The following is a 27394-nucleotide window of genomic DNA, read 5'->3' as shown; positions in this document are numbered from 1 at the left end:
AGACTTTTGATGAAATTGTGACCCCGGGGCTTAGGGATTTTTTCAAAAAGATCTTTTTCTGCCCTTTAAGTTGTCGAGGGCTGATTTCTTTTCCTTTCCTAAAAAGCTTTCTGTTTCGACCGCCAAACCTCTCAGGAGAGCGTTTGCAACCGTTTGGCACCATATTTGAGTGAATGGCCGAAAGACAGATTTTTGATGAAATTGTAACCCCAGGGGTTAGGCATTTTTTCAAAAGAATCTTTTTCTGCCAGTTAAGTTGTCGAGGGCTGATTTTTCTGCAGGTTAAGTTGTCGAGGGCTAATTTCTTTTCCTGTGATAAAAAGCCTTCTGTTTCGACTGCCAAACCTCTCAGGGGAGCATTTGCAACCGTTTGGGACCATTTTGGAGTGAATGGCCGAAAGTCAGATTTTTGATGAAATTGTGACCCCGGGGCTTAGGGATTTTTTTAAAAAAAAAATTCTGCAGGTTAAGTTGTCGAGGGCTAATTTCTTTTCCTGTGATAAAAAGCCTTCTGTTTCGACTGCCAAACCTCTCAGGGGAGCATTTGCATCCGTTTGGCACCATTTTTGAGTGGTGGAATAGTAGTAAAATAGCTTTAAAGTAGTAGTAAAGTAGTAGTAAAATTGTAGTAAATTAGTAGTAAAATCATAATAAAACAGTAGTGAAGAAGTAGTAAAGCAGTAGTAAAATGGCAGTAAAGTAGTAGTAAAGTAGTAATAAAATGGTAGTAAAGTAGTAGTAAAGCAGTAGTAAAATGGTAGTAAAGCAGTAGTAAAATAGTAGTAAAGTAGTAGTAAAGTAGTAGTAAAATGGTAGTAAAGTAGTAGTAAAGTAGTAGTAAAAAAGTCAGATTTTTGATGAAATTGTGACTCCAAGGCTTAGGGATTTTTTCAAAAAAACCTTTTTCTGCTGGTGAAGTTGTCGAGGGCTGATTTCTTTTCCTGAGATAAAAAGCCTTCTGTTTCGACCGCCAAACCTCTCAGGGGAGCATTTGCATCCGTTTGGCACCATTTTTGAGTGGTGGAATAGTAGTAAAATAGCTTTAAAGTAGTAGTAAAGTAGTAGTAAAATTGTAGTAAATTAGTAGTAAAATCATAGTAAAAAAGTAGTGAAGTAGTAGTAAAGCAGTAGTAAAATGGTAGTAAAGTAGTAGTAAAATGGTAGTAAAGTAGTAGTAAAGCAGTAGTAAAATGGTAGTAAAGTTGTAGTAAAGCAGTAGTAAAATAGTAGTAAAGTAGTAGTAAAGCAGTAGTAAAGTAGGAGTAAAAACGTCAGATTTTTGATGAAATTGTGACTCCGGGGCTTAGGGATTTTTTCACAGAAAAAATTTCTGCCGGTTAAATTGTCGAGGGCAGATTTCTTTTCCTGTGATAAAAAGCCTTCTGTTTCGACCGCCAAACCTCTCAGGGGAGCATTTGCAACCGTTTGGCAACATTTTTGAGTGAATGGCTGAAAGTCAGATTTTTGATGAATTTGTGACCCTGGGGCTTAGGTATTTTTTTCAAAAAAATCTTTTTCTGCTGGTGAAGTTGTCGAGGGCTGATTTCATTCCTGAGACAAAAAGCCTCTGTTTCGACCGCCAAACCTCTCAGGGGAGCATTTGCAACCGTTTGGCACCATTTTTGAGTGAATGGCCGAAAGTCAGATTTTTGATGAAATTGTGACCCCTGGGCTTAGGGATTTTTTCAAAAAAAATCTTTTTCTGCCGCTTAAGTTGTCGAGGGCTCATTTCTTTTTCTGAGATAAAAAGCCTTCTGTTTCGACTCCCAAACCTCTCAGGGGAGCATGTGCAACCGTTTGGCACCATTTTTGAGTGAATGGCCGAAAGTCAGATTTTTGATGATTATTTTTTTAAAAAAATAATTCTGCAGGTTAAGTTGTCGAGGGCTGATTTCTTTTCCTGTGATAAAAAGCCTTCTGTTTTGACCGCCAAACCTCGCAGTGGAGCATATGCAACCGTTTGGTACCATTTTTGAGTGAATTGCCGAAAGTCAGATTTTTGATGAAATTGTGACCCTGGGGCTTAGGTATTTTTTTCAAAAAAATCTTTTTCTGCCGGTGAAGTTGTCGAGGGCTGATTTCTTTTCCTGAGACAAAAAGCCATCTGTTTCGACCGCCAAACCTCTCAGGGGAGCATTTGCATCCGTTTGGCACCATTTTTGAGTGGTGGAATAGTAGTAAAATAGCTTTAAAGTAGTAGTAAAGTAGTAGTAAAATTGTAGTAAATTAGTAGTAAAATCATAGTAAAAAAGTAGTGAAGTAGTAGTAAAGCAGTAGTAAAATGGTAGTAAAGTAGTAGTAAAATGGTAGTAAAGTAGTAGTAAAGCAGTAGTAAAATGGTAGTAAAGTTGTAGTAAAATGGTAGTAAAGCAGTAGTAAAGTAGTAATAAAGCAGTAGTAAAGTAGTAGTAAAAAAGTCAGATTTTTGATGAAATTGTGACCCCGGGGCTTAGGGATTTTTTCACAGAAAATATTTCTGCCGGTTAAGTTGTCGAGGGCTGATTTCTTTTCCTTTCATAAAAAGCCTTCTGTTTCGACCGCCAAACCTCGCAGGGGAGCATTTGCAACCGTTTGGAACCATTTTTGAGTGAATTGGAGAACTTTAGATTTTTGCTGAAATTGTGACCCTTAGGGATTTTTTCAAAAATACCTTTTTCTGCCGGTGAAGTTGTTGAGGGCTGATTTCTTGTACTGTGATAAAAAGCCTTCTGTTTCGACCGGCAAACCTTTCAGAGGAGCATTTGCAACCGTTTGGCACCATTTTTGAGTGAATTGGAGAACTTCAGATTTTTGCTGAAATTGTGACCCCGGGGCTTAGGGATTTTTTCAAAAAAACCTTTTTCTGCTGGTGAAATTGTTGAGGGCTGATTTCTTGTCCTGTGATAAAAAGCCTTCTGTTTCGACCGGCAAACCTTTCAGGGGAGCATTTGCAACCGTTTGGCACCATTTTTGAGTGAATTGGAGAACTTCAGATTTTTGCTGAAATTGTGACCCCGGGGCTTAGAGATTTTTTCAAAAAAATCTTTTCCTCCCGGTTAAATTGTCGAGGGCTGATTTCTTTTCCTGTAATAAAAAGCCTTCTGTTTCAACCTGCAAACCTTTCAGGGGAGCATTTGCAACCGTATGTCAGCATTTTTGAGTGAATTGCCGAAAGTCAGATTTTTCCTGAAATTGTGACCCCGGGGCTTAGGGATTTTTTTCAAAAAAATCTTTTTCTGCTGGTAAAGTTGTTGAGGGCTGATTTCTTGTCCTGTGATAAAAAGCCTTCTGTTTCGACCGGCAAACCTTTCAGGGGAGCATTTACAACCGTTTGGCACCATTTTTGAGTGAATTGCCGAAAGTCAGATTTTTGCTGAAATTGTGACCCCGGGGCTTAGAGTTTTTTTCAAAAAAATCTTTTTCTCCCGGTTAAATTGTCGAGGGCTGATTTCTTCTCCTGTGATAAAAAGCCTTCTGTTTCGACCAGCAAACCTTTCAGGGGAGCATTTGCAACCGTTTGGCAGCAATTTTGAGTGAATTGCCGAAAGTTAGATTTTTGATGAAATTGTGACCCCGGGGCTTAGGGATTTTTTCAAAAAAACCTTTTTCTGCCGGTGAAGTTGTCGAGGGCTGATTTCTTTTCCTGAGACAAGAAGCCTTCTGTTTCGACCGCCAAACTCTCAGGGGAGCATTTGCATCCGTTTGGCACCATTTTTGAGTGGTGGAATAGTATTAAAATAGCTTTAAAGTAGTAGTAAAGTAGTAGTAAAATTGTAATAAATTAGTAGTAAAATCATAGTAAAAAAGTAGTGAAGTAGTAGTAAAGCAGTAGTAAAATGGCAGTAAAGTAGTAGTAAAGCAGTAGTAAAATGGCAGTAAAGTAGTAGTAAAGCAGTAGTAAAATGGTAGTAAAGTAGTAGTAAAGTAGTAATAAAGCAGTAGTAAAGTAGTAGTAAAAAAGTCAGATTTTTGATGAAATTGTGACCCCGGGGCTTAGGGATTTTTTCACAGAAAATATTTCTGCCGGTTAAGTTGTCGAGGGCTGATTTCTTTTCCTTTCATAAAAAGCCTTCTGTTTCGACCGCCAAACCTCGCAGGGGAGCATTTGCAACCGTTTGGAACCATTTTTGAGTGAATTGGAGAACTTTAGATTTTTGCTGAAATTGTGACCCTTAGGGATTTTTTCAAAAATACCTTTTTCTGCCGGTGAAGTTGTTGAGGGCTGATTTCTTGTCCTGTGATAAAAAGCCTTCTGTTTCGACCGGCAAACCTTTCAGGGGAGCATTTGCAACCGTTTGGCACCATTTTTGAGTGAATTGGAGAACTTCAGATTTTTGCTGAAATTGTGACCCCGGGGCTTAGAGATTTTTTCAAAAAAATCTTTTTCTCCCAGTTAAACTGTCGAGGGCTGATTTCTTTTCCTGTGATAAAAAGCCTTCTGTTTCAACCTGCAAACCTTTCAGGGGAGCATTTGCAACCGTATGTCAGCATTTTTGAGTGAATTGCCGAAAGTCAGATTTTTCCTGAAATTGTGACCCCGGGGCTTAGGGATTTTTTTCAAAAAAATCTTTTTCTGCTGGTAAAGTTGTTGAGGGCTGATTTCTTGTCCTGTGATAAAAAGCCTTCTGTTTCGACCGGCAAACCTTTCAGGGGAGCATTTGCAACCGTTTGGCACCATTTTTGAGTGAATTGCCGAAAGTCAGATTTTTGCTGAAATTGTGACCCTGGGGCTTAGGGATTTTTTCAAAAGAAGATTTTTCTGCCGGTTAAGTTGCCGAGGGCAGATTTCTTTTCCTGTGATAAAAAGCCTTCTGTTTCGACCGCCAAACCTCTCAGGGGAGCATTTGCAACCGTTTGGCAACATTTTTGAGTGAATGGCTGAAAGTCAGATTTTTGATGAAATTGTGACCGTGGGGCTTAGGTATTTTTTTGAAAAAAATCTTTTTCTACCGGTGAAGTTGTCGAGGGCTGATTTCTTTTCCTGAGACAAAAAGCCATCTGTTTCGACCGCCAAACCTCTCAGGGGAGCATTTGCAACCGTTTGGCACCATTTTTGAGTGAATGGCCGAAAGTCAGATTTTTGATGAAATTGTGACCCCGGGGCTTAGGGATTTTTTCAAAAAAAATCTTGTTCTGCCGCTTAAGTTGTCGAGGGCTGATTTCTTTTTCTGAGATAAAAAGCCTTCTGTTTCGACTCCCAAACCTCTCAGGGGAGCATGTGCAACCGTTTGGCACCATTTTTGAGTGAATGGCCGAAAGTCAGATTTTTGATGATTTTTTTTAAAAAAAAAATATTCTGCAGGTTAAGTTGTCGAGGGCTGATTTCTTTTCCTGTGATAAAAAGCCTTCTGTTTTGACCGCCAAACCTCGCAGTGGAGCATATGCAACTGTTTGGTACCATTTTTGAGGGAATTGCCGAAAGTCAGATTTTTGCTGAAATTGTGACCCCGGGGCTTAGGTATTTTTTTCAAAAAAATCTTTTTCTGCTGGTGAAGTTGTCGAGGGCTGATTTCTTTTCCTGAGACAAAAAGCCATCTGTTTCGACCGCAAAACCTCTCAGGGGAGCATTTGCATCCGTTTGGCACCATTTTTGAGTGGTGGAATAGTATTAAAATAGCTTTAAAGTAGTAGTAAAGTAGTAGTAAAATTGTAGTAAATTAGTAGTAAAATCATAGTAAAAAAGTAGTGAAGTAGTAGTAAAGCAGTAGTAAAATGGCAGTAAAGTAGTTGTAAAGCAGTAGTAAAATGGTAGTAAAGTAGTAGTAAAATGGTAGTAAAGTAGTAGTAAAATGGTAGTAAAGCAGTAGTAAAGTAGTAATAAAGCAGTAGTAAAGTAGTAGTAAAAAAGTCAGATTTTTGATGAAATTGTGACCCCGGGGCTTAGGGATTTTTTCACAGAAAATATTTCTGCCGGTTAAGTTGTCGAGGGCTGATTTCTTTTCCTTTCATAAAAAGCCTTCTGTTTCGACCGCCAAACCTCGCAGGGGAGCATTTGCAACCGTTTGGCACCATTTTTGAGTGAATTGCCGAAAGTCAGATTTTTGCTGAAATTGTGACCCCGGGGCTTAGGGATATTTTCAAAAAATCCTTTTTCTGCCGTTGAAGTTGTTGAGGGCTGAATTCTTGTCCTGTGATAAAAAGCCTTCTTTTTCGACCGCAAAACCTCTCAGGGGAGCATTTAAAAGCATTTGGCAGCATTTTTGAGTGAATTGCCGAAAGTCAGATTTTTCCTGAAATTGTGACCCCGGGGCTTAGGGATTTTTTTCAAAAAAATCTTTTTCTGCCGGTAAAGTTGTTGAGGGCTGATTTCTTGTCCTGTGATAAAAAGCCTTCTGTTTCGACCGGCAAACCTTTCAGGGGAGCATTTGCAACCGTTTGGCACCATTTTTGAGTGAATTGCCGAAAGTCAGATTTTTGCTGAAATTGTGACCCCGGGGCTTAGGGATATTTTCAAAAAATCCTTTTTCTGCCGTTGAAGTTGTTGAGGGCTGAATTCTTGTCCTGTGATAAAAAGCCTTCTTTTTCGACCGCAAAACCTCTCAGGGGAGCATTTAAAAGCATTTGGCAGCATTTTTGAGTGAATTGCCGAAAGTCAGATTTTTCCTGAAATTGTGACCCCGGGGCTTAGAGTTTTTTTCAAAAAAATCTTTTTCTCCCGGTTAAATTGTCGAGGGCTGATTTCTTCTCCTGTGATAAAAAGCCTTCTGTTTCGACCGCCAAACTCTCAGGGGAGCATTTGCATCCGTTTGGCACCATTTTTGAGTGGTGGAATAGTAGTAAAATAGCTTTAAAGTAGTAGTAAAGTAGTAGTAAAATTGTAGTAAATTAGTAGTAAAATCATAATAAAACAGCAGTGAAGAAGTAGTAAAGCAGTAGTAAAATGGCAGTTAAGTAGTAGTAAAGTGTTATAAAGTAGTAGTAAAATGGTAGTAAAGTAGTAGTAAAATGGTAGTAAAGCAGTAGTAAAGTAGTAGTAAAGCAGTAGTAAAATGGTAGTAAAGCAGTAGTAAAGCAGTAGTAAAGTAGTAGTAAAGCAGTAGTAAAGTAGTAGTAAAAAAGTCAGATTTTGATGAAATTGTGACCCCGGGGCTTAGGGATTTTTTCAAAAAACCTTTTTCTGCTGGTGAAGTTGTCGAGGGCTGATTTCTTTTCCTGAGATAAAAAGCCTCCTGTTTCGACCCCCAAACCTCTCAGGGGAGCATTTGCATCCGTTTGGCACCATTTTTGAGTGGTGGAATAGTAGTAAAATAGCTTTAAAGTAGTAGTAAAGTAGTAGTAAAATTGTAGTAAATTAGTAGTAAAATCATAGTAAAACAGTAGTGAAGTAGTAGTAAAGCAGTAGTAAAATGGCAATAAAGTAGTAGTAAAGCGTTAGTAAAGCAGTAGTAAAATGGTAGTAAAGTAGTAGTAAATCAGTAGTAAAATGGTAGTAAAGTAGTAGTAAATCAGTAGTAAAATGGTAGTAAAGTAGTAGTAAAGCAGTAGTAAAGCAGTAGTAAAAAAGTCAGATTTTTGATGAAATTGTGACTCCGGGGCTTAGGGATTTTTTCACAGAAAAAATTTCTGCCGGTTAAATTGTCGAGGGCTGATTTCTTTTCCATTCATAAAAAGCCTTCTGTTTCGACCGCCAAACCTCGCAGGGGAGCATGTGCGACCGTTTGGCACCATTTTTGACGGAATAGCCGAAAGTCAGATTTTTGATCAAATTGTGACCCTGGGGCTTAGGGATTTTTTCAAAAGAAGATTTTTCTGCTGGTGAAGTTGTTGAGGGCTGATTTCTTGTCCTGTGATAAAAAGCCTTCTGTTTCGACCAGCAAACCTTTCAGGGGAGCATTTGCAACCGTTTGGCAGCAATTTTGAGTGAATTGCCGAAAGTTAGATTTTTGATGAAATTGTGACCCCGGGGCTTAGGGATTTTTTTTAAAAAAACCTTTTTCTGCTGGTGAAGTTGTTGAGGGCTGATTTCTTGTCCTGTGATAAAAAGCCTTCTGTTTCGACCGGCAAACCTTTCAGGGGAGCATTTGCAACCGTTTGGCACCATTTTTGAGTGAATTGGAGAACTTCAGATTTTTGCTGAAATTGTGACCCCGGGGCTTAGAGATTTTTTCAAAAAAATCTTTTTCTCCCAGTTAAACTGTCGAGGGCTGATTTCTTTTCCTGTGATAAAAAGCCTTCTGTTTCAACCTGCAAACCTTTCAGGGGAGCATTTGCAACCGTATGTCAGCATTTTTGAGTGAATTGCCGAAAGTCAGATTTTTCCTGAAATTGTGACCCCGGGGCTTAGGGATTTTTTTCAAAAAAATCTTTTTCTGCTGGTAAAGTTGTTGAGGGCTGATTTCTTGTCCTGTGATAAAAAGCCTTCTGTTTCGACCGGCAAACCTTTCAGGGGAGCATTTGCAACCGTTTGGCACCATTTTTGAGTGAATTGCCGAAAGTCAGATTTTTGCTGAAATTGTGACCCTGGGGCTTAGGGATTTTTTCAAAAGAAGATTTTTCTGCCGGTTAAGTTGCCGAGGGCAGATTTCTTTTCCTGTGATAAAAAGCCTTCTGTTTCGACCGCCAAACCTCTCAGGGGAGCATTTGCAACCGTTTGGCAACATTTTTGAGTGAATGGCTGAAAGTCAGATTTTTGATGAAATTGTGACCGTGGGGCTTAGGTATTTTTTTGAAAAAAATCTTTTTCTACCGGTGAAGTTGTCGAGGGCTGATTTCTTTTCCTGAGACAAAAAGCCATCTGTTTCGACCGCCAAACCTCTCAGGGGAGCATTTGCAACCGTTTGGCACCATTTTTGAGTGAATGGCCGAAAGTCAGATTTTTGATGAAATTGTGACCCCGGGGCTTAGGGATTTTTTCAAAAAAAATCTTGTTCTGCCGCTTAAGTTGTCGAGGGCTGATTTCTTTTTCTGAGATAAAAAGCCTTCTGTTTCGACTCCCAAACCTCTCAGGGGAGCATGTGCAACCGTTTGGCACCATTTTTGAGTGAATGGCCGAAAGTCAGATTTTTGATGATTTTTTTTTAAAAAAAAATATTCTGCAGGTTAAGTTGTCGAGGGCTGATTTCTTTTCCTGTGATAAAAAGCCTTCTGTTTTGACCGCCAAACCTCGCAGTGGAGCATATGCAACTGTTTGGTACCATTTTTGAGGGAATTGCCGAAAGTCAGATTTTTGCTGAAATTGTGACCCCGGGGCTTAGGTATTTTTTTCAAAAAAATCTTTTTCTGCTGGTGAAGTTGTCGAGGGCTGATTTCTTTTCCTGAGACAAAAAGCCATCTGTTTCGACCGCAAAACCTCTCAGGGGAGCATTTGCATCCGTTTGGCACCATTTTTGAGTGGTGGAATAGTATTAAAATAGCTTTAAAGTAGTAGTAAAGTAGTAGTAAAATTGTAGTAAATTAGTAGTAAAATCATAGTAAAAAAGTAGTGAAGTAGTAGTAAAGCAGTAGTAAAATGGCAGTAAAGTAGTTGTAAAGCAGTAGTAAAATGGTAGTAAAGTAGTAGTAAAATGGTAGTAAAGTAGTAGTAAAATGGTAGTAAAGCAGTAGTAAAGTAGTAATAAAGCAGTAGTAAAGTAGTAGTAAAAAAGTCAGATTTTTGATGAAATTGTGACCCCGGGGCTTAGGGATTTTTTCACAGAAAATATTTCTGCCGGTTAAGTTGTCGAGGGCTGATTTCTTTTCCTTTCATAAAAAGCCTTCTGTTTCGACCGCCAAACCTCGCAGGGGAGCATTTGCAACCGTTTGGCACCATTTTTGAGTGAATTGCCGAAAGTCAGATTTTTGCTGAAATTGTGACCCCGGGGCTTAGGGATATTTTCAAAAAATCCTTTTTCTGCCGTTGAAGTTGTTGAGGGCTGAATTCTTGTCCTGTGATAAAAAGCCTTCTTTTTCGACCGCAAAACCTCTCAGGGGAGCATTTAAAAGCATTTGGCAGCATTTTTGAGTGAATTGCCGAAAGTCAGATTTTTCCTGAAATTGTGACCCCGGGGCTTAGGGATTTTTTTCAAAAAAATCTTTTTCTGCCGGTAAAGTTGTTGAGGGCTGATTTCTTGTCCTGTGATAAAAAGCCTTCTGTTTCGACCGGCAAACCTTTCAGGGGAGCATTTGCAACCGTTTGGCACCATTTTTGAGTGAATTGCCGAAAGTCAGATTTTTGCTGAAATTGTGACCCCGGGGCTTAGGGATATTTTCAAAAAATCCTTTTTCTGCCGTTGAAGTTGTTGAGGGCTGAATTCTTGTCCTGTGATAAAAAGCCTTCTTTTTCGACCGCAAAACCTCTCAGGGGAGCATTTAAAAGCATTTGGCAGCATTTTTGAGTGAATTGCCGAAAGTCAGATTTTTCCTGAAATTGTGACCCCGGGGCTTAGAGTTTTTTTCAAAAAAATCTTTTTCTCCCGGTTAAATTGTCGAGGGCTGATTTCTTCTCCTGTGATAAAAAGCCTTCTGTTTCGACCGCCAAACTCTCAGGGGAGCATTTGCATCCGTTTGGCACCATTTTTGAGTGGTGGAATAGTAGTAAAATAGCTTTAAAGTAGTAGTAAAGTAGTAGTAAAATTGTAGTAAATTAGTAGTAAAATCATAATAAAACAGCAGTGAAGAAGTAGTAAAGCAGTAGTAAAATGGCAGTTAAGTAGTAGTAAAGTGTTATAAAGTAGTAGTAAAATGGTAGTAAAGTAGTAGTAAAATGGTAGTAAAGCAGTAGTAAAGTAGTAGTAAAGCAGTAGTAAAATGGTAGTAAAGCAGTAGTAAAGCAGTAGTAAAGTAGTAGTAAAGCAGTAGTAAAGTAGTAGTAAAAAAGTCAGATTTTGATGAAATTGTGACCCCGGGGCTTAGGGATTTTTTCAAAAAACCTTTTTCTGCTGGTGAAGTTGTCGAGGGCTGATTTCTTTTCCTGAGATAAAAAGCCTCCTGTTTCGACCCCCAAACCTCTCAGGGGAGCATTTGCATCCGTTTGGCACCATTTTTGAGTGGTGGAATAGTAGTAAAATAGCTTTAAAGTAGTAGTAAAGTAGTAGTAAAATTGTAGTAAATTAGTAGTAAAATCATAGTAAAACAGTAGTGAAGTAGTAGTAAAGCAGTAGTAAAATGGCAATAAAGTAGTAGTAAAGCGTTAGTAAAGCAGTAGTAAAATGGTAGTAAAGTAGTAGTAAATCAGTAGTAAAATGGTAGTAAAGTAGTAGTAAATCAGTAGTAAAATGGTAGTAAAGTAGTAGTAAAGCAGTAGTAAAGCAGTAGTAAAAAAGTCAGATTTTTGATGAAATTGTGACTCCGGGGCTTAGGGATTTTTTCACAGAAAAAATTTCTGCCGGTTAAATTGTCGAGGGCTGATTTCTTTTCCATTCATAAAAAGCCTTCTGTTTCGACCGCCAAACCTCGCAGGGGAGCATGTGCGACCGTTTGGCACCATTTTTGACGGAATAGCCGAAAGTCAGATTTTTGATCAAATTGTGACCCTGGGGCTTAGGGATTTTTTCAAAAGAAGATTTTTCTGCTGGTGAAGTTGTTGAGGGCTGATTTCTTGTCCTGTGATAAAAAGCCTTCTGTTTCGACCAGCAAACCTTTCAGGGGAGCATTTGCAACCGTTTGGCAGCAATTTTGAGTGAATTGCCGAAAGTTAGATTTTTGATGAAATTGTGACCCCGGGGCTTAGGGATTTTTTTTAAAAAAACCTTTTTCTGCTGGTGAAGTTGTTGAGGGCTGATTTCTTGTCCTGTGATAAAAAGCCTTCTGTTTCGACCGGCAAACCTTTCAGGGGAGCATTTACAATCGTTTGGCACCATTTTTGAGTGAATTGCCGAAAGTCAGATTTTTGCTGAAATTGTGACCCCGGGGCTTAGAGTTTTTTTCAAAAAAATCTTTTTCTCCCGGTTAAATTGTCGAGGGCTGATTTCTTTTCCTGAGACAAGAAGCCTTCTGTTTCGACCGCCAAACTCTCAGGGGAGCATTTGCATCCGTTTGGCACCATTTTTGAGTGGTGGAATAGTATTAAAATAGCTTTAAAGTAGTAGTAAAGTAGTAGTAAAATTGTAATAAATTAGTAGTAAAATCATAGTAAAAAAGTAGTGAAGTAGTAGTAAAGCAGTAGTAAAATGGCAGTAAAGTAGTAGTAAAGCAGTAGTAAAATGGCAGTAAAGTAGTAGTAAAGCAGTAGTAAAATGGTAGTAAAGTAGTAGTAAAGTAGTAATAAAGCAGTAGTAAAGTAGTAGTAAAAAAGTCAGATTTTTGATGAAATTGTGACCCCGGGGCTTAGGGATTTTTTCACAGAAAATATTTCTGCCGGTTAAGTTGTCGAGGGCTGATTTCTTTTCCTTTCATAAAAAGCCTTCTGTTTCGACCGCCAAACCTCGCAGGGGAGCATTTGCAACCGTTTGGAACCATTTTTGAGTGAATTGGAGAACTTTAGATTTTTGCTGAAATTGTGACCCTTAGGGATTTTTTCAAAAATACCTTTTTCTGCCGGTGAAGTTGTTGAGGGCTGATTTCTTGTCCTGTGATAAAAAGCCTTCTGTTTCGACCGGCAAACCTTTCAGGGGAGCATTTGCAACCGTTTGGCACCATTTTTGAGTGAATTGGAGAACTTCAGATTTTTGCTGAAATTGTGACCCCGGGGCTTAGAGATTTTTTCAAAAAAATCTTTTTCTCCCAGTTAAACTGTCGAGGGCTGATTTCTTTTCCTGTGATAAAAAGCCTTCTGTTTCAACCTGCAAACCTTTCAGGGGAGCATTTGCAACCGTATGTCAGCATTTTTGAGTGAATTGCCGAAAGTCAGATTTTTCCTGAAATTGTGACCCCGGGGCTTAGGGATTTTTTTCAAAAAAATCTTTTTCTGCTGGTAAAGTTGTTGAGGGCTGATTTCTTGTCCTGTGATAAAAAGCCTTCTGTTTCGACCGGCAAACCTTTCAGGGGAGCATTTGCAACCGTTTGGCACCATTTTTGAGTGAATTGCCGAAAGTCAGATTTTTGCTGAAATTGTGACCCTGGGGCTTAGGGATTTTTTCAAAAGAAGATTTTTCTGCCGGTTAAGTTGCCGAGGGCAGATTTCTTTTCCTGTGATAAAAAGCCTTCTGTTTCGACCGCCAAACCTCTCAGGGGAGCATTTGCAACCGTTTGGCAACATTTTTGAGTGAATGGCTGAAAGTCAGATTTTTGCTGAAATTGTGACCGTGGGGCTTAGGTATTTTTTTGAAAAAAATCTTTTTCTACCGGTGAAGTTGTCGAGGGCTGATTTCTTTTCCTGAGACAAAAAGCCATCTGTTTCGACCGCCAAACCTCTCAGGGGAGCATTTGCAACCGTTTGGCACCATTTTTGAGTGAATGGCCGAAAGTCAGATTTTTGATGAAATTGTGACCCCGGGGCTTAGGGATTTTTTCAAAAAAAATCTTGTTCTGCCGCTTAAGTTGTCGAGGGCTGATTTCTTTTTCTGAGATAAAAAGCCTTCTGTTTCGACTCCCAAACCTCTCAGGGGAGCATGTGCAACCGTTTGGCACCATTTTTGAGTGAATGGCCGAAAGTCAGATTTTTGATGATTTTTTTTTTAAAAAAAATATTCTGCAGGTTAAGTTGTCGAGGGCTGATTTCTTTTCCTGTGATAAAAAGCCTTCTGTTTTGACCGCCAAACCTCGCAGTGGAGCATATGCAACTGTTTGGTACCATTTTTGAGGGAATTGCCGAAAGTCAGATTTTTGCTGAAATTGTGACCCCGGGGCTTAGGTATTTTTTTCAAAAAAATCTTTTTCTGCTGGTGAAGTTGTCGAGGGCTGATTTCTTTTCCTGAGACAAAAAGCCATCTGTTTCGACCGCAAAACCTCTCAGGGGAGCATTTGCATCCGTTTGGCACCATTTTTGAGTGGTGGAATAGTATTAAAATAGCTTTAAAGTAGTAGTAAAGTAGTAGTAAAATTGTAGTAAATTAGTAGTAAAATCATAGTAAAAAAGTAGTGAAGTAGTAGTAAAGCAGTAGTAAAATGGCAGTAAAGTAGTAGTAAAATGGTAGTAAAGTAGTAGTAAAATGGTAGTAAAGCAGTAGTAAAGTAGTAATAAAGCAGTAGTAAAGTAGTAGTAAAAAAGTCAGATTTTTGATGAAATTGTGACCCCGGGGCTTAGGGATTTTTTCACAGAAAATATTTCTGCCGGTTAAGTTGTCGAGGGCTGATTTCTTTTCCTTTCATAAAAAGCCTTCTGTTTCGACCGCCAAACCTCGCAGGGGAGCATTTGCAACCGTTTGGCACCATTTTTGAGTGAATTGCCGAAAGTCAGATTTTTGCTGAAATTGTGACCCCGGGGCTTAGGGATATTTTCAAAAAATCCTTTTTCTGCCGTTGAAGTTGTTGAGGGCTGAATTCTTGTCCTGTGATAAAAAGCCTTCTTTTTCGACCGCAAAACCTCTCAGGGGAGCATTTAAAAGCATTTGGCAGCATTTTTGAGTGAATTGCCGAAAGTCAGATTTTTCCTGAAATTGTGACCCCGGGGCTTAGGGATTTTTTTCAAAAAAATCTTTTTCTGCCGGTAAAGTTGTTGAGGGCTGATTTCTTGTCCTGTGATAAAAAGCCTTCTGTTTCGACCGGCAAACCTTTCAGGGGAGCATTTGCAACCGTTTGGCACCATTTTTGAGTGAATTGCCGAAAGTCAGATTTTTGCTGAAATTGTGACCCCGGGGCTTAGGGATATTTTCAAAAAATCCTTTTTCTGCCGTTGAAGTTGTTGAGGGCTGAATTCTTGTCCTGTGATAAAAAGCCTTCTTTTTCGACCGCAAAACCTCTCAGGGGAGCATTTAAAAGCATTTGGCAGCATTTTTGAGTGAATTGCCGAAAGTCAGATTTTTCCTGAAATTGTGACCCCGGGGCTTAGAGTTTTTTTCAAAAAAATCTTTTTCTCCCGGTTAAATTGTCGAGGGCTGATTTCTTCTCCTGTGATAAAAAGCCTTCTGTTTCGACCGCCAAACTCTCAGGGGAGCATTTGCATCCGTTTGGCACCATTTTTGAGTGGTGGAATAGTAGTAAAATAGCTTTAAAGTAGTAGTAAAGTAGTAGTAAAATTGTAGTAAATTAGTAGTAAAATCATAATAAAACAGCAGTGAAGAAGTAGTAAAGCAGTAGTAAAATGGCAGTTAAGTAGTAGTAAAGTGTTATAAAGTAGTAGTAAAATGGTAGTAAAGTAGTAGTAAAATGGTAGTAAAGCAGTAGTAAAGTAGTAGTAAAGCAGTAGTAAAATGGTAGTAAAGCAGTAGTAAAGCAGTAGTAAAGTAGTAGTAAAGCAGTAGTAAAGTAGTAGTAAAAAAGTCAGATTTTGATGAAATTGTGACCCCGGGGCTTAGGGATTTTTTCAAAAAACCTTTTTCTGCTGGTGAAGTTGTTGAGGGCTGATTTCTTGTCCTGTGATAAAAAGCCTTCTGTTTCGACCAGCAAACCTTTCAGGGGAGCATTTGCAACCGTTTGGCAGCAATTTTGAGTGAATTGCCGAAAGTTAGATTTTTGATGAAATTGTGGCCCCGGGGCTTAGGGATTTTTTAAAAAAAACCTTTTTCTGCTGGTGAAGTTGTTGAGGGCTGATTTCTTGTCCTGTGATAAAAAGCCTTCTGTTTCAACCGGCAAACCTTTCACGGGATCATTTGCAATCGTTTGGCACCATTTTTGAGTGAATTGCCGAAAGTCAGATTTTTGCTGAAATTGTGACCCCGGGGCTCAGATTTTTTTTTCCAAAAAAATCTTTTTCTGCTGGTGAAGTTGTTCAGGGCTGATTTCTTGTCCTGTGATAAAAAGCCTTCTGTTTCGACCGGCAAACCTTTCAGAGGAGCATTTGCAACCGTTTGGCACCATTTTTGAGTGAATTGGAGAACTTCAGATTTTTGCTGAAATTGTGACCCCGGGGCTTAGAGATTTTTTCAAAAAAACCTTTTTCTGCTGGTGAAGTTGTTGAGGGCTGATTTCTTTTCCTGTGATAAAAAGCCTTCTGTTTCAACCGCAAATTCTCTCAGGGGAGCATTTGCAACTATTTGGCAGCATTTTTGAGTGAATTGCCGAAAGTCAGATTTTTCCTGAAATTGTGACCCTTAGGGGTTTTTTTCAAAAAAACCTTTTTCTGCCGGTGAGGTTGTTGAGGGCTGATTTCTTGTCCTGTGATAAAAAGCCTTCTATTTCGACCGCCAAACCTCTCAGGGGAGCATTTGCAACCGTTTGGCAACATTTTTGAGTAAATGGCTGAAAGTCAGATTTTTGATGAAATTGTGACCCCGGGGCTTAGCAATTTTTTTCAAAGAAAAAATTTCTGCTGGTTAAGTTGTCGAGGGCTGATTTCCTTTCCTTTCATAAAAAGCCTTCTGTTTCGACCGCCAAACCTCTCAGGGGAGCATTTGCAACCGTTTGGCACCATTTTTGAGTGAATGGCCGAAAGTCAGATTTTTGCTGAAATTGTGACCCCGGGGCTTAGAGTTTTTTTTCAAAAAAATCTTTTTCTCCCGGTTAAATTGTCGAGGGCTGATTTCTTCTCCTGTGATAAAAAGCCTTCTGTTTCGACCGCCAAACCTCTCAGGGAAGCATTTGCATCCGTTTGGCACCATTTTTGAGTGGTGGAATAGTAGTAAAATAGCTTTAAAGTAGTAGTAAAGTAGTAGTAAAATTGTAGTAAATTAGTAGTAAAATCATAATAAAACAGTAGTGAAGAAGTAGTAAAGCAGTAGTAAAGTGTTATAAAGTAGTAGTAAAATGGTAGTAAAGTAGTAGTAAAATGGTAGTAAAGTAGTAGTAAAATGGTAGTAAAGCAGTAGTAAAGTAGTAGTAAAGCAGTAGTAAAATGGTAGTAAAGCAGTAGTAAAGCAGTAGTAAAGTAGTAGTAAAGCACTAGTAAAGTAGTAGTAAAAAAGTCAGATTTTTGATGAAATTGTGACCCCGGGGCTTAGGGATTTTTTCAAAAAACCTTTTTCTGCTGGTGAAGTTGTCGAGGGCTGATTTCTTTTCCTGAGGTAAAAAGCCTCCTGTTTCGACCCCCAAACCTCTCAGGGGAGCATTTGCATCCGTTTGGCACCATTTTTGAGCGGTGGAATAGTAGTAAAATAGCTTTAAAGTAGTAGTAAAGTAGTAGTAAAATTGTAGTAAATTAGTAGTAAAATCATAGTAAAACACTAGTGAAGTAGTAGTAAAGCAGTAGTAAAATGGCAATAAAGTAGTAGTAAAGCGTTAGTAAAGCAGTAGTAAAATGGTAGTAAAGTAGTAGTAAATCAGTAGTAAAATGGTAGTAAAGTAGTAGTAAATTAGTAGTAAAATGGTAGTAAAGTAGTAGTAAAGCAGTAGTAAAGTAGTAGTAAAAAAGTCAGATTTTTGATGAAATTGTGACTCCGGGGCTTAGGGATTTTTTCACAGAAAAAATTTCTGCCGGTTAAATTGTCGAGGGCTGATTTCTTTTCCTTTCATAAAAAGCCTTCTGTTTCGACCGCCAAACCTCGCAGGGGAGCATGTGCGACCGTTTGGCACCATTTTTGACTGAATAGCCGAAAGTCAGATTTTTGATCAAATTGTGACCCTGGGGCTTAGGGATTTTTTCAAAAGAAGATTTTTCTGCCGGTTAAGTTGCCAAGGGCAGATTTCTTTTCCTGTGATAAAAAGCCTTCTGTTTCGACCGCCAAACCTCTCAGGGGAGCATTTGCAACCGTTTGGCAACATTTTTGAGTAAATGGCTGAAAGTCAGATTTTTGATGAAATTGTGACCCCGGGGCTTAGCAATTTTTTTCAAATAAAAAATTTCTGCTGGTTAAGTTGTCGAGGGCTGATTTCCTTTCCTTTCATAAAAAGCCTTCTGTTTCGACCGCCAAACCTCTCAGGGGAGCATTTGCAACCGTTTGGCACCATTTTTGAGTGAATTGCCGAAAGTCAGATTTTTTATGAAATTGTGACCCTGGGGCTTAGAGATTTTTTTAAAACAGTCTTTTTCTGCCGGTGAAGTTGTTGAGGGCTGATTTCTTGTCCTGTGATAAAAACCCTTCTGTTTCGACCGCCAAACCTCGCAGGCGAGCATTTGCGACCGTTTGGCACCATTTTTGAGTGAATAGCCGAAAGTCAGATTTTTGATCAAATTGTGACCCCGGGGCTTAGGGATTTTTTCAAAAAAATCTTTTTCTGCCGGTTAAGTTGTCGAGGGATGATTTTTTTTCCTGAGATAAAAAGCCTTCTGTTTCGACTGCCAAACCTCTCAGGGGAGCATTTGCAACCGTTTGGCACCATTTTTGAGTGAATGGCCGAAAGTCAGATTTTTGATGAAATTGTGACCCCGGGGGTTAGGGATTTTTTCAAAAAAATCTTTTTCTGCCGGTTATGTTGTCGAGGGATGATTTCTTTTCCTGAGATAAAAAGCCTTCTGTTTCGACCGCCAAACCTCTCAGGGGAGTATTTTCAACCGTTTGGCACCATTTTTGAGTGAATGGTCGAAAGTCAGACTTTTGATGAAATTGTGACCCCGGGGCTTAGGGATTTTTTCAAAAAAATCTTTTTCTGCCCTTTAAGTTGTCGAGGGCTAATTTCTTTTCCTGAGATAAAAAGCCTTCTGTTTTGACCGCCAAACCTCTCAGGGGGGCATTTGCAACCGTTTGGCACAATTTTTGAGTGAATGGCCGAAAGTCAGATTTTTGATGTAATTGTGACCACGGACATTAGGGATTTTTTCAAAAGAATCTTTTTCTGCCAGTTAAGTTGTCGAATGCTGATTTCTTTTCCTTTCATAAAAACCCTTCTGTTTCGACCGCCAAACCTCTCAGGGGAGCATTTGCAACCGTTTGGCACCATTTTTGAGTGAATGGCCGAAAGTCAGAATTTTGATGTAATTGTGACCACGTAGCTTAGGGATTTTTACAAAAAAATATTTTTCTGCAGGTTAAGTTGTCGAGGGCTAATTTCTTTTCCTGTGATAAAAAAGCCTTCTGTTTCGACCGCCAAACCTCTCAGGGGAGCATTTGCAACCGTTTGGCACCATTTTTGAGTGAATGGCCGAAAGTCAGAATTTTGATGTAATTGTGACCACCTAGCTTAGGGATTTTTACAAAAAAATATTTTTCTGCAGGTTAAGTTGTCGAGGGCTAATTTCTTTTCCTGTGATAAAAAAGCCTTCTGTTTCGACCGCCAAACCTCTCAGGGGAGCATTTGCACCCGTTTGGCACCATTTTTGAGTGAATGGCTGAAAGTCAGATTTTTTATCAAATTTTGACCCCGGGGCTCAGGGATTTTTTCAAAAAAAAAATTCTGCAGGTTAAGTTGTCGAGGGCTAATTTCTTTTCCTGTGATAAAAAGCCTTCTGTTTCGACCGCGAAACCTCTCAGGGGAGCATTTGCAACCGTTTGGCACCATTTTTAAGTGAATGGCTGAAAGTCAGATTTTTGATCAAATTGTGACCCCAGGGCTTAGGGATTTTTTCAAAAAAAAAAATTCTGCAGGTTAAGTTGTCGAGGGCTAATTTCTTTTCCTGTGATAAAAAGCCTTCTGTTTCGACCGCCAAACCTCTCAGGGGAGTATTTTCAACCGTTTGGCACCATTTTTGAGTGAATGGCCGAAAGTCAGACTTTTGATGAAATTGTGACCCCGGGGCTTAGGGATTTTTTCAAAAAGATCTTTTTCTGCCCTTTAAGTTGTCGAGGGCTGATTTCTTTTCCTTTCCTAAAAAGCTTTCTGTTTCGACCGCCAAACCTCTCAGGAGAGCGTTTGCAACCGTTTGGCACCATATTTGAGTGAATGGCCGAAAGACAGATTTTTGATGAAATTGTAACCCCAGGGGTTAGGCATTTTTTCAAAAGAATCTTTTTCTGCCAGTTAAGTTGTCGAGGGCTGATTTTTCTGCAGGTTAAGTTGTCGAGGGCTAATTTCTTTTCCTGTGATAAAAAGCCTTCTGTTTCGACTGCCAAACCTCTCAGGGGAGCATTTGCAACCGTTTGGGACCATTTTGGAGTGAATGGCCGAAAGTCAGATTTTTGATGAAATTGTGACCCCGGGGCTTAGGGATTTTTTTTAAAAAAAAATTCTGCAGGTTAAGTTGTCGAGGGCTAATTTCTTTTCCTGTGATAAAAAGCCTTCTGTTTCGACTGCCAAACCTCTCAGGGGAGCATTTGCATCCGTTTGGCACCATTTTTGAGTGGTGGAATAGTAGTAAAATAGCTTTAAAGTAGTAGTAAAGTAGTAGTAAAATTGTAGTAAATTAGTAGTAAAATCATAATAAAACAGTAGTGAAGAAGTAGTAAAGCAGTAGTAAAATGGCAGTAAAGTAGTAGTAAAGTAGTAATAAAATGGTAGTAAAGTAGTAGTAAAGCAGTAGTAAAATGGTAGTAAAGCAGTAGTAAAATAGTAGTAAAGTAGTAGTAAAGTAGTAGTAAAATGGTAGTAAAGTAGTAGTAAAGTAGTAGTAAAAAAGTCAGATTTTTGATGAAATTGTGACTCCAAGGCTTAGGGATTTTTTCAAAAAAACCTTTTTCTGCTGGTGAAGTTGTCGAGGGCTGATTTCTTTTCCTGAGATAAAAAGCCTTCTGTTTCGACCGCCAAACCTCTCAGGGGAGCATTTGCATCCGTTTGGCACCATTTTTGAGTGGTGGAATAGTAGTAAAATAGCTTTAAAGTAGTAGTAAAGTAGTAGTAAAATTGTAGTAAATTAGTAGTAAAATCATAGTAAAAAAGTAGTGAAGTAGTAGTAAAGCAGTAGTAAAATGGTAGTAAAGTAGTAGTAAAATGGTAGTAAAGTAGTAGTAAAGCAGTAGTAAAATGGTAGTAAAGTTGTAGTAAAGCAGTAGTAAAATAGTAGTAAAGTAGTAGTAAAGCAGTAGTAAAGTAGGAGTAAAAACGTCAGATTTTTGATGAAATTGTGACTCCGGGGCTTAGGGATTTTTTCACAGAAAAAATTTCTGCCGGTTAAATTGTCGAGGGCAGATTTCTTTTCCTGTGATAAAAAGCCTTCTGTTTCGACCGCCAAACCTCTCAGGGGAGCATTTGCAACCGTTTGGCAACATTTTTGAGTGAATGGCTGAAAGTCAGATTTTTGATGAATTTGTGACCCTGGGGCTTAGGTATTTTTTTCAAAAAAATCTTTTTCTGCTGGTGAAGTTGTCGAGGGCTGATTTCTTTTCCTGAGACAAAAAGCCTCTGTTTCGACCGCCAAACCTCTCAGGGGAGCATTTGCAACCGTTTGGCACCATTTTTGAGTGAATGGCCGAAAGTCAGATTTTTGATGAAATTGTGACCCCTGGGCTTAGGGATTTTTTCAAAAAAAATCTTTTTCTGCCGCTTAAGTTGTCGAGGGCTCATTTCTTTTTCTGAGATAAAAAGCCTTCTGTTTCGACTCCCAAACCTCTCAGGGGAGCATGTGCAACCGTTTGGCACCATTTTTGAGTGAATGGCCGAAAGTCAGATTTTTGATGATTATTTTTTTAAAAAAATAATTCTGCAGGTTAAGTTGTCGAGGGCTGATTTCTTTTCCTGTGATAAAAAGCCTTCTGTTTTGACCGCCAAACCTCGCAGTGGAGCATATGCAACCGTTTGGTACCATTTTTGAGTGAATTGCCGAAAGTCAGATTTTTGATGAAATTGTGACCCTGGGGCTTAGGTATTTTTTTCAAAAAAATCTTTTTCTGCCGGTGAAGTTGTCGAGGGCTGATTTCTTTTCCTGAGACAAAAAGCCATCTGTTTCGACCGCCAAACCTCTCAGGGGAGCATTTGCATCCGTTTGGCACCATTTTTGAGTGGTGGAATAGTAGTAAAATAGCTTTAAAGTAGTAGTAAAGTAGTAGTAAAATTGTAGTAAATTAGTAGTAAAATCATAGTAAAAAAGTAGTGAAGTAGTAGTAAAGCAGTAGTAAAATGGTAGTAAAGTAGTAGTAAAATGGTAGTAAAGTAGTAGTAAAGCAGTAGTAAAATGGTAGTAAAGTTGTAGTAAAATGGTAGTAAAGCAGTAGTAAAGTAGTAATAAAGCAGTAGTAAAGTAGTAGTAAAAAAGTCAGATTTTTGATGAAATTGTGACCCCGGGGCTTAGGGATTTTTTCACAGAAAATATTTCTGCCGGTTAAGTTGTCGAGGGCTGATTTCTTTTCCTTTCATAAAAAGCCTTCTGTTTCGACCGCCAAACCTCGCAGGGGAGCATTTGCAACCGTTTGGAACCATTTTTGAGTGAATTGGAGAACTTTAGATTTTTGCTGAAATTGTGACCCTTAGGGATTTTTTCAAAAATACCTTTTTCTGCCGGTGAAGTTGTTGAGGGCTGATTTCTTGTACTGTGATAAAAAGCCTTCTGTTTCGACCGGCAAACCTTTCAGAGGAGCATTTGCAACCGTTTGGCACCATTTTTGAGTCAATTGGAGAACTTCAGATTTTTGCTGAAATTGTGACCCCGGGGCTTAGGGATTTTTTCAAAAAAACCTTTTTCTGCTGGTGAAATTGTTGAGGGCTGATTTCTTGTCCTGTGATAAAAAGCCTTCTGTTTCGACCGGCAAACCTTTCAGGGGAGCATTTGCAACCGTTTGGCACCATTTTTGAGTGAATTGGAGAACTTCAGATTTTTGCTGAAATTGTGACCCCGGGGCTTAGAGATTTTTTCAAAAAAATCTTTTCCTCCCGGTTAAATTGTCGAGGGCTGATTTCTTTTCCTGTAATAAAAAGCCTTCTGTTTCAACCTGCAAACCTTTCAGGGGAGCATTTGCAACCGTATGTCAGCATTTTTGAGTGAATTGCCGAAAGTCAGATTTTTCCTGAAATTGTGACCCCGGGGCTTAGGGATTTTTTTCAAAAAAATCTTTTTCTGCTGGTAAAGTTGTTGAGGGCTGATTTCTTGTCCTGTGATAAAAAGCCTTCTGTTTCGACCGGCAAACCTTTCAGGGGAGCATTTACAATCGTTTGGCACCATTTTTGAGTGAATTGCCGAAAGTCAGATTTTTGCTGAAATTGTGACCCCGGGGCTTAGAGTTTTTTTCAAAAAAATCTTTTTCTCCCGGTTAAATTGTCGAGGGCTGATTTCTTCTCCTGTGATAAAAAGCCTTCTGTTTCGACCAGCAAACCTTTCAGGGGAGCATTTGCAACCGTTTGGCAGCAATTTTGAGTGAATTGCCGAAAGTTAGATTTTTGATGAAATTGTGACCCCGGGGCTTAGGGATTTTTTCAAAAAAACCTTTTTCTGCCGGTGAAGTTGTCGAGGGCTGATTTCTTTTCCTGAGACAAGAAGCCTTCTGTTTCGACCGCCAAACTCTCAGGGGAGCATTTGCATCCGTTTGGCACCATTTTTGAGTGGTGGAATAGTATTAAAATAGCTTTAAAGTAGTAGTAAAGTAGTAGTAAAATTGTAATAAATTAGTAGTAAAATCATAGTAAAAAAGTAGTGAAGTAGTAGTAAAGCAGTAGTAAAATGGCAGTAAAGTAGTAGTAAAGCAGTAGTAAAATGGCAGTAAAGTAGTAGTAAAGCAGTAGTAAAATGGTAGTAAAGTAGTAGTAAAGTAGTAATAAAGCAGTAGTAAAGTAGTAGTAAAAAAGTCAGATTTTTGATGAAATTGTGACCCCGGGGCTTAGGGATTTTTTCACAGAAAATATTTCTGCCGGTTAAGTTGTCGAGGGCTGATTTCTTTTCCTTTCATAAAAAGCCTTCTGTTTCGACCGCCAAACCTCGCAGGGGAGCATTTGCAACCGTTTGGAACCATTTTTGAGTGAATTGGAGAACTTTAGATTTTTGCTGAAATTGTGACCCTTAGGGATTTTTTCAAAAATACCTTTTTCTGCCGGTGAAGTTGTTGAGGGCTGATTTCTTGTCCTGTGATAAAAAGCCTTCTGTTTCGACCGGCAAACCTTTCAGGGGAGCATTTGCAACCGTTTGGCACCATTTTTGAGTGAATTGGAGAACTTCAGATTTTTGCTGAAATTGTGACCCCGGGGCTTAGGGATTTTTTTCAAAAAAATCTTTTTCTGCTGGTAAAGTTGTTGAGGGCTGATTTCTTGTCCTGTGATAAAAAGCCTTCTGTTTCGACCGGCAAACCTTTCAGGGGAGCATTTGCAACCGTTTGGCACCATTTTTGAGTGAATTGCCGAAAGTCAGATTTTTGCTGAAATTGTGACCCTGGGGCTTAGGGATTTTTTCAAAAGAAGATTTTTCTGCCGGTTAAGTTGCCGAGGGCAGATTTCTTTTCCTGTGATAAAAAGCCTTCTGTTTCGACCGCCAAACCTCTCAGGGGAGCATTTGCAACCGTTTGGCAACATTTTTGAGTGAATGGCTGAAAGTCAGATTTTTGATGAAATTGTGACCGTGGGGCTTAGGTATTTTTTTGAAAAAAATCTTTTTCTACCGGTGAAGTTGTCGAGGGCTGATTTCTTTTCCTGAGACAAAAAGCCATCTGTTTCGACCGCCAAACCTCTCAGGGGAGCATTTGCAACCGTTTGGCACCATTTTTGAGTGAATGGCCGAAAGTCAGATTTTTGATGAAATTGTGACCCCGGGGCTTAGGGATTTTTTCAAAAAAAATCTTGTTCTGCCGCTTAAGTTGTCGAGGGCTGATTTCTTTTTCTGAGATAAAAAGCCTTCTGTTTCGACTCCCAAACCTCTCAGGGGAGCATGTGCAACCGTTTGGCACCATTTTTGAGTGAATGGCCGAAAGTCAGATTTTTGATGATTTTTTTTTTAAAAAAAATATTCTGCAGGTTAAGTTGTCGAGGGCTGATTTCTTTTCCTGTGATAAAAAGCCTTCTGTTTTGACCGCCAAACCTCGCAGTGGAGCATATGCAACTGTTTGGTACCATTTTTGAGGGAATTGCCGAAAGTCAGATTTTTGCTGAAATTGTGACCCCGGGGCTTAGGTATTTTTTTCAAAAAAATCTTTTTCTGCTGGTGAAGTTGTCGAGGGCTGATTTCTTTTCCTGAGACAAAAAGCCATCTGTTTCGACCGCAAAACCTCTCAGGGGAGCATTTGCATCCGTTTGGCACCATTTTTGAGTGGTGGAATAGTATTAAAATAGCTTTAAAGTAGTAGTAAAGTAGTAGTAAAATTGTAGTAAATTAGTAGTAAAATCATAGTAAAAAAGTAGTGAAGTAGTAGTAAAGCAGTAGTAAAATGGCAGTAAAGTAGTTGTAAAGCAGTAGTAAAATGGTAGTAAAGTAGTAGTAAAATGGTAGTAAAGTAGTAGTAAAATGGTAGTAAAGCAGTAGTAAAGTAGTAATAAAGCAGTAGTAAAGTAGTAGTAAAAAAGTCAGATTTTTGATGAAATTGTGACCCCGGGGCTTAGGGATTTTTTCACAGAAAATATTTCTGCCGGTTAAGTTGTCGAGGGCTGATTTCTTTTCCTTTCATAAAAAGCCTTCTGTTTCGACCGCCAAACCTCGCAGGGGAGCATTTGCAACCGTTTGGCACCATTTTTGAGTGAATTGCCGAAAGTCAGATTTTTGCTGAAATTGTGACCCCGGGGCTTAGGGATATTTTCAAAAAATCCTTTTTCTGCCGTTGAAGTTGTTGAGGGCTGAATTCTTGTCCTGTGATAAAAAGCCTTCTTTTTCGACCGCAAAACCTCTCAGGGGAGCATTTAAAAGCATTTGGCAGCATTTTTGAGTGAATTGCCGAAAGTCAGATTTTTCCTGAAATTGTGACCCCGGGGCTTAGGGATTTTTTTCAAAAAAATCTTTTTCTGCCGGTAAAGTTGTTGAGGGCTGATTTCTTGTCCTGTGATAAAAAGCCTTCTGTTTCGACCGGCAAACCTTTCAGGGGAGCATTTGCAACCGTTTGGCACCATTTTTGAGTGAATTGCCGAAAGTCAGATTTTTGCTGAAATTGTGACCCCGGGGCTTAGGGATATTTTCAAAAAATCCTTTTTCTGCCGTTGAAGTTGTTGAGGGCTGAATTCTTGTCCTGTGATAAAAAGCCTTCTTTTTCGACCGCAAAACCTCTCAGGGGAGCATTTAAAAGCATTTGGCAGCATTTTTGAGTGAATTGCCGAAAGTCAGATTTTTCCTGAAATTGTGACCCCGGGGCTTAGAGTTTTTTTCAAAAAAATCTTTTTCTCCCGGTTAAATTGTCGAGGGCTGATTTCTTCTCCTGTGATAAAAAGCCTTCTGTTTCGACCGCCAAACTCTCAGGGGAGCATTTGCATCCGTTTGGCACCATTTTTGAGTGGTGGAATAGTAGTAAAATAGCTTTAAAGTAGTAGTAAAGTAGTAGTAAAATTGTAGTAAATTAGTAGTAAAATCATAATAAAACAGCAGTGAAGAAGTAGTAAAGCAGTAGTAAAATGGCAGTTAAGTAGTAGTAAAGTGTTATAAAGTAGTAGTAAAATGGTAGTAAAGTAGTAGTAAAATGGTAGTAAAGCAGTAGTAAAGTAGTAGTAAAGCAGTAGTAAAATGGTAGTAAAGCAGTAGTAAAGCAGTAGTAAAGTAGTAGTAAAGCAGTAGTAAAGTAGTAGTAAAAAAGTCAGATTTTGATGAAATTGTGACCCCGGGGCTTAGGGATTTTTTCAAAAAACCTTTTTCTGCTGGTGAAGTTGTTGAGGGCTGATTTCTTGTCCTGTGATAAAAAGCCTTCTGTTTCGACCAGCAAACCTTTCAGGGGAGCATTTGCAACCGTTTGGCAGCAATTTTGAGTGAATTGCCGAAAGTTAGATTTTTGATGAAATTGTGGCCCCGGGGCTTAGGGATTTTTTTAAAAAAACCTTTTTCTGCTGGTGAAGTTGTTGAGGGCTGATTTCTTGTCCTGTGATAAAAAGCCTTCTGTTTCAACCGGCAAACCTTTCACGGGATCATTTGCAATCGTTTGGCACCATTTTTGAGTGAATTGCCGAAAGTCAGATTTTTGCTGAAATTGTGACCCCGGGGCTCAGATTTTTTTTTCCAAAAAAATCTTTTTCTGCTGGTGAAGTTGTTCAGGGCTGATTTCTTGTCCTGTGATAAAAAGCCTTCTGTTTCGACCGGCAAACCTTTCAGAGGAGCATTTGCAACCGTTTGGCACCATTTCTGAGTGAATTGGAGAACTTCAGATTTTTGCTGAAATTGTGACCCCGGGGCTTAGAGATTTTTTCAAAAAAACCTTTTTCTGCTGGTGAAGTTGTTGAGGGCTGATTTCTTTTCCTGTGATAAAAAGCCTTCTGTTTCAACCGCAAATTCTCTCAGGGGAGCATTTGCAACTATTTGGCAGCATTTTTGAGTGAATTGCCGAAAGTCAGATTTTTCCTGAAATTGTGACCCTTAGGGGTTTTTTTCAAAAAAACCTTTTTCTGCCGGTGAAGTTGTTGAGGGCTGATTTCTTGTCCTGTGATAAAAAGCCTTCTATTTCGACCGGAAAACCTTTCAGGGGAGCATTTGCAACCGTTTGGCACCATTTTTGAGTGAATTGGAGAACTTTAGATTTTTCCCGAAATTGTGACCCCGGGGCTTAGTGTTTTTTTCAAAAAAATCTTTTTCTGCTGGTGAAGTTGTTGAGGGCTGATTTCTTGTCCTGTGATA

This window comes from Podarcis muralis, chromosome 4 (assembly GCF_964188315.1).
Source record: "Podarcis muralis chromosome 4, rPodMur119.hap1.1, whole genome shotgun sequence".
Lineage (NCBI taxonomy): Eukaryota > Metazoa > Chordata > Lepidosauria > Squamata > Lacertidae > Podarcis > Podarcis muralis.
Note: the sequence above shows the minus strand (reverse complement) of the source record.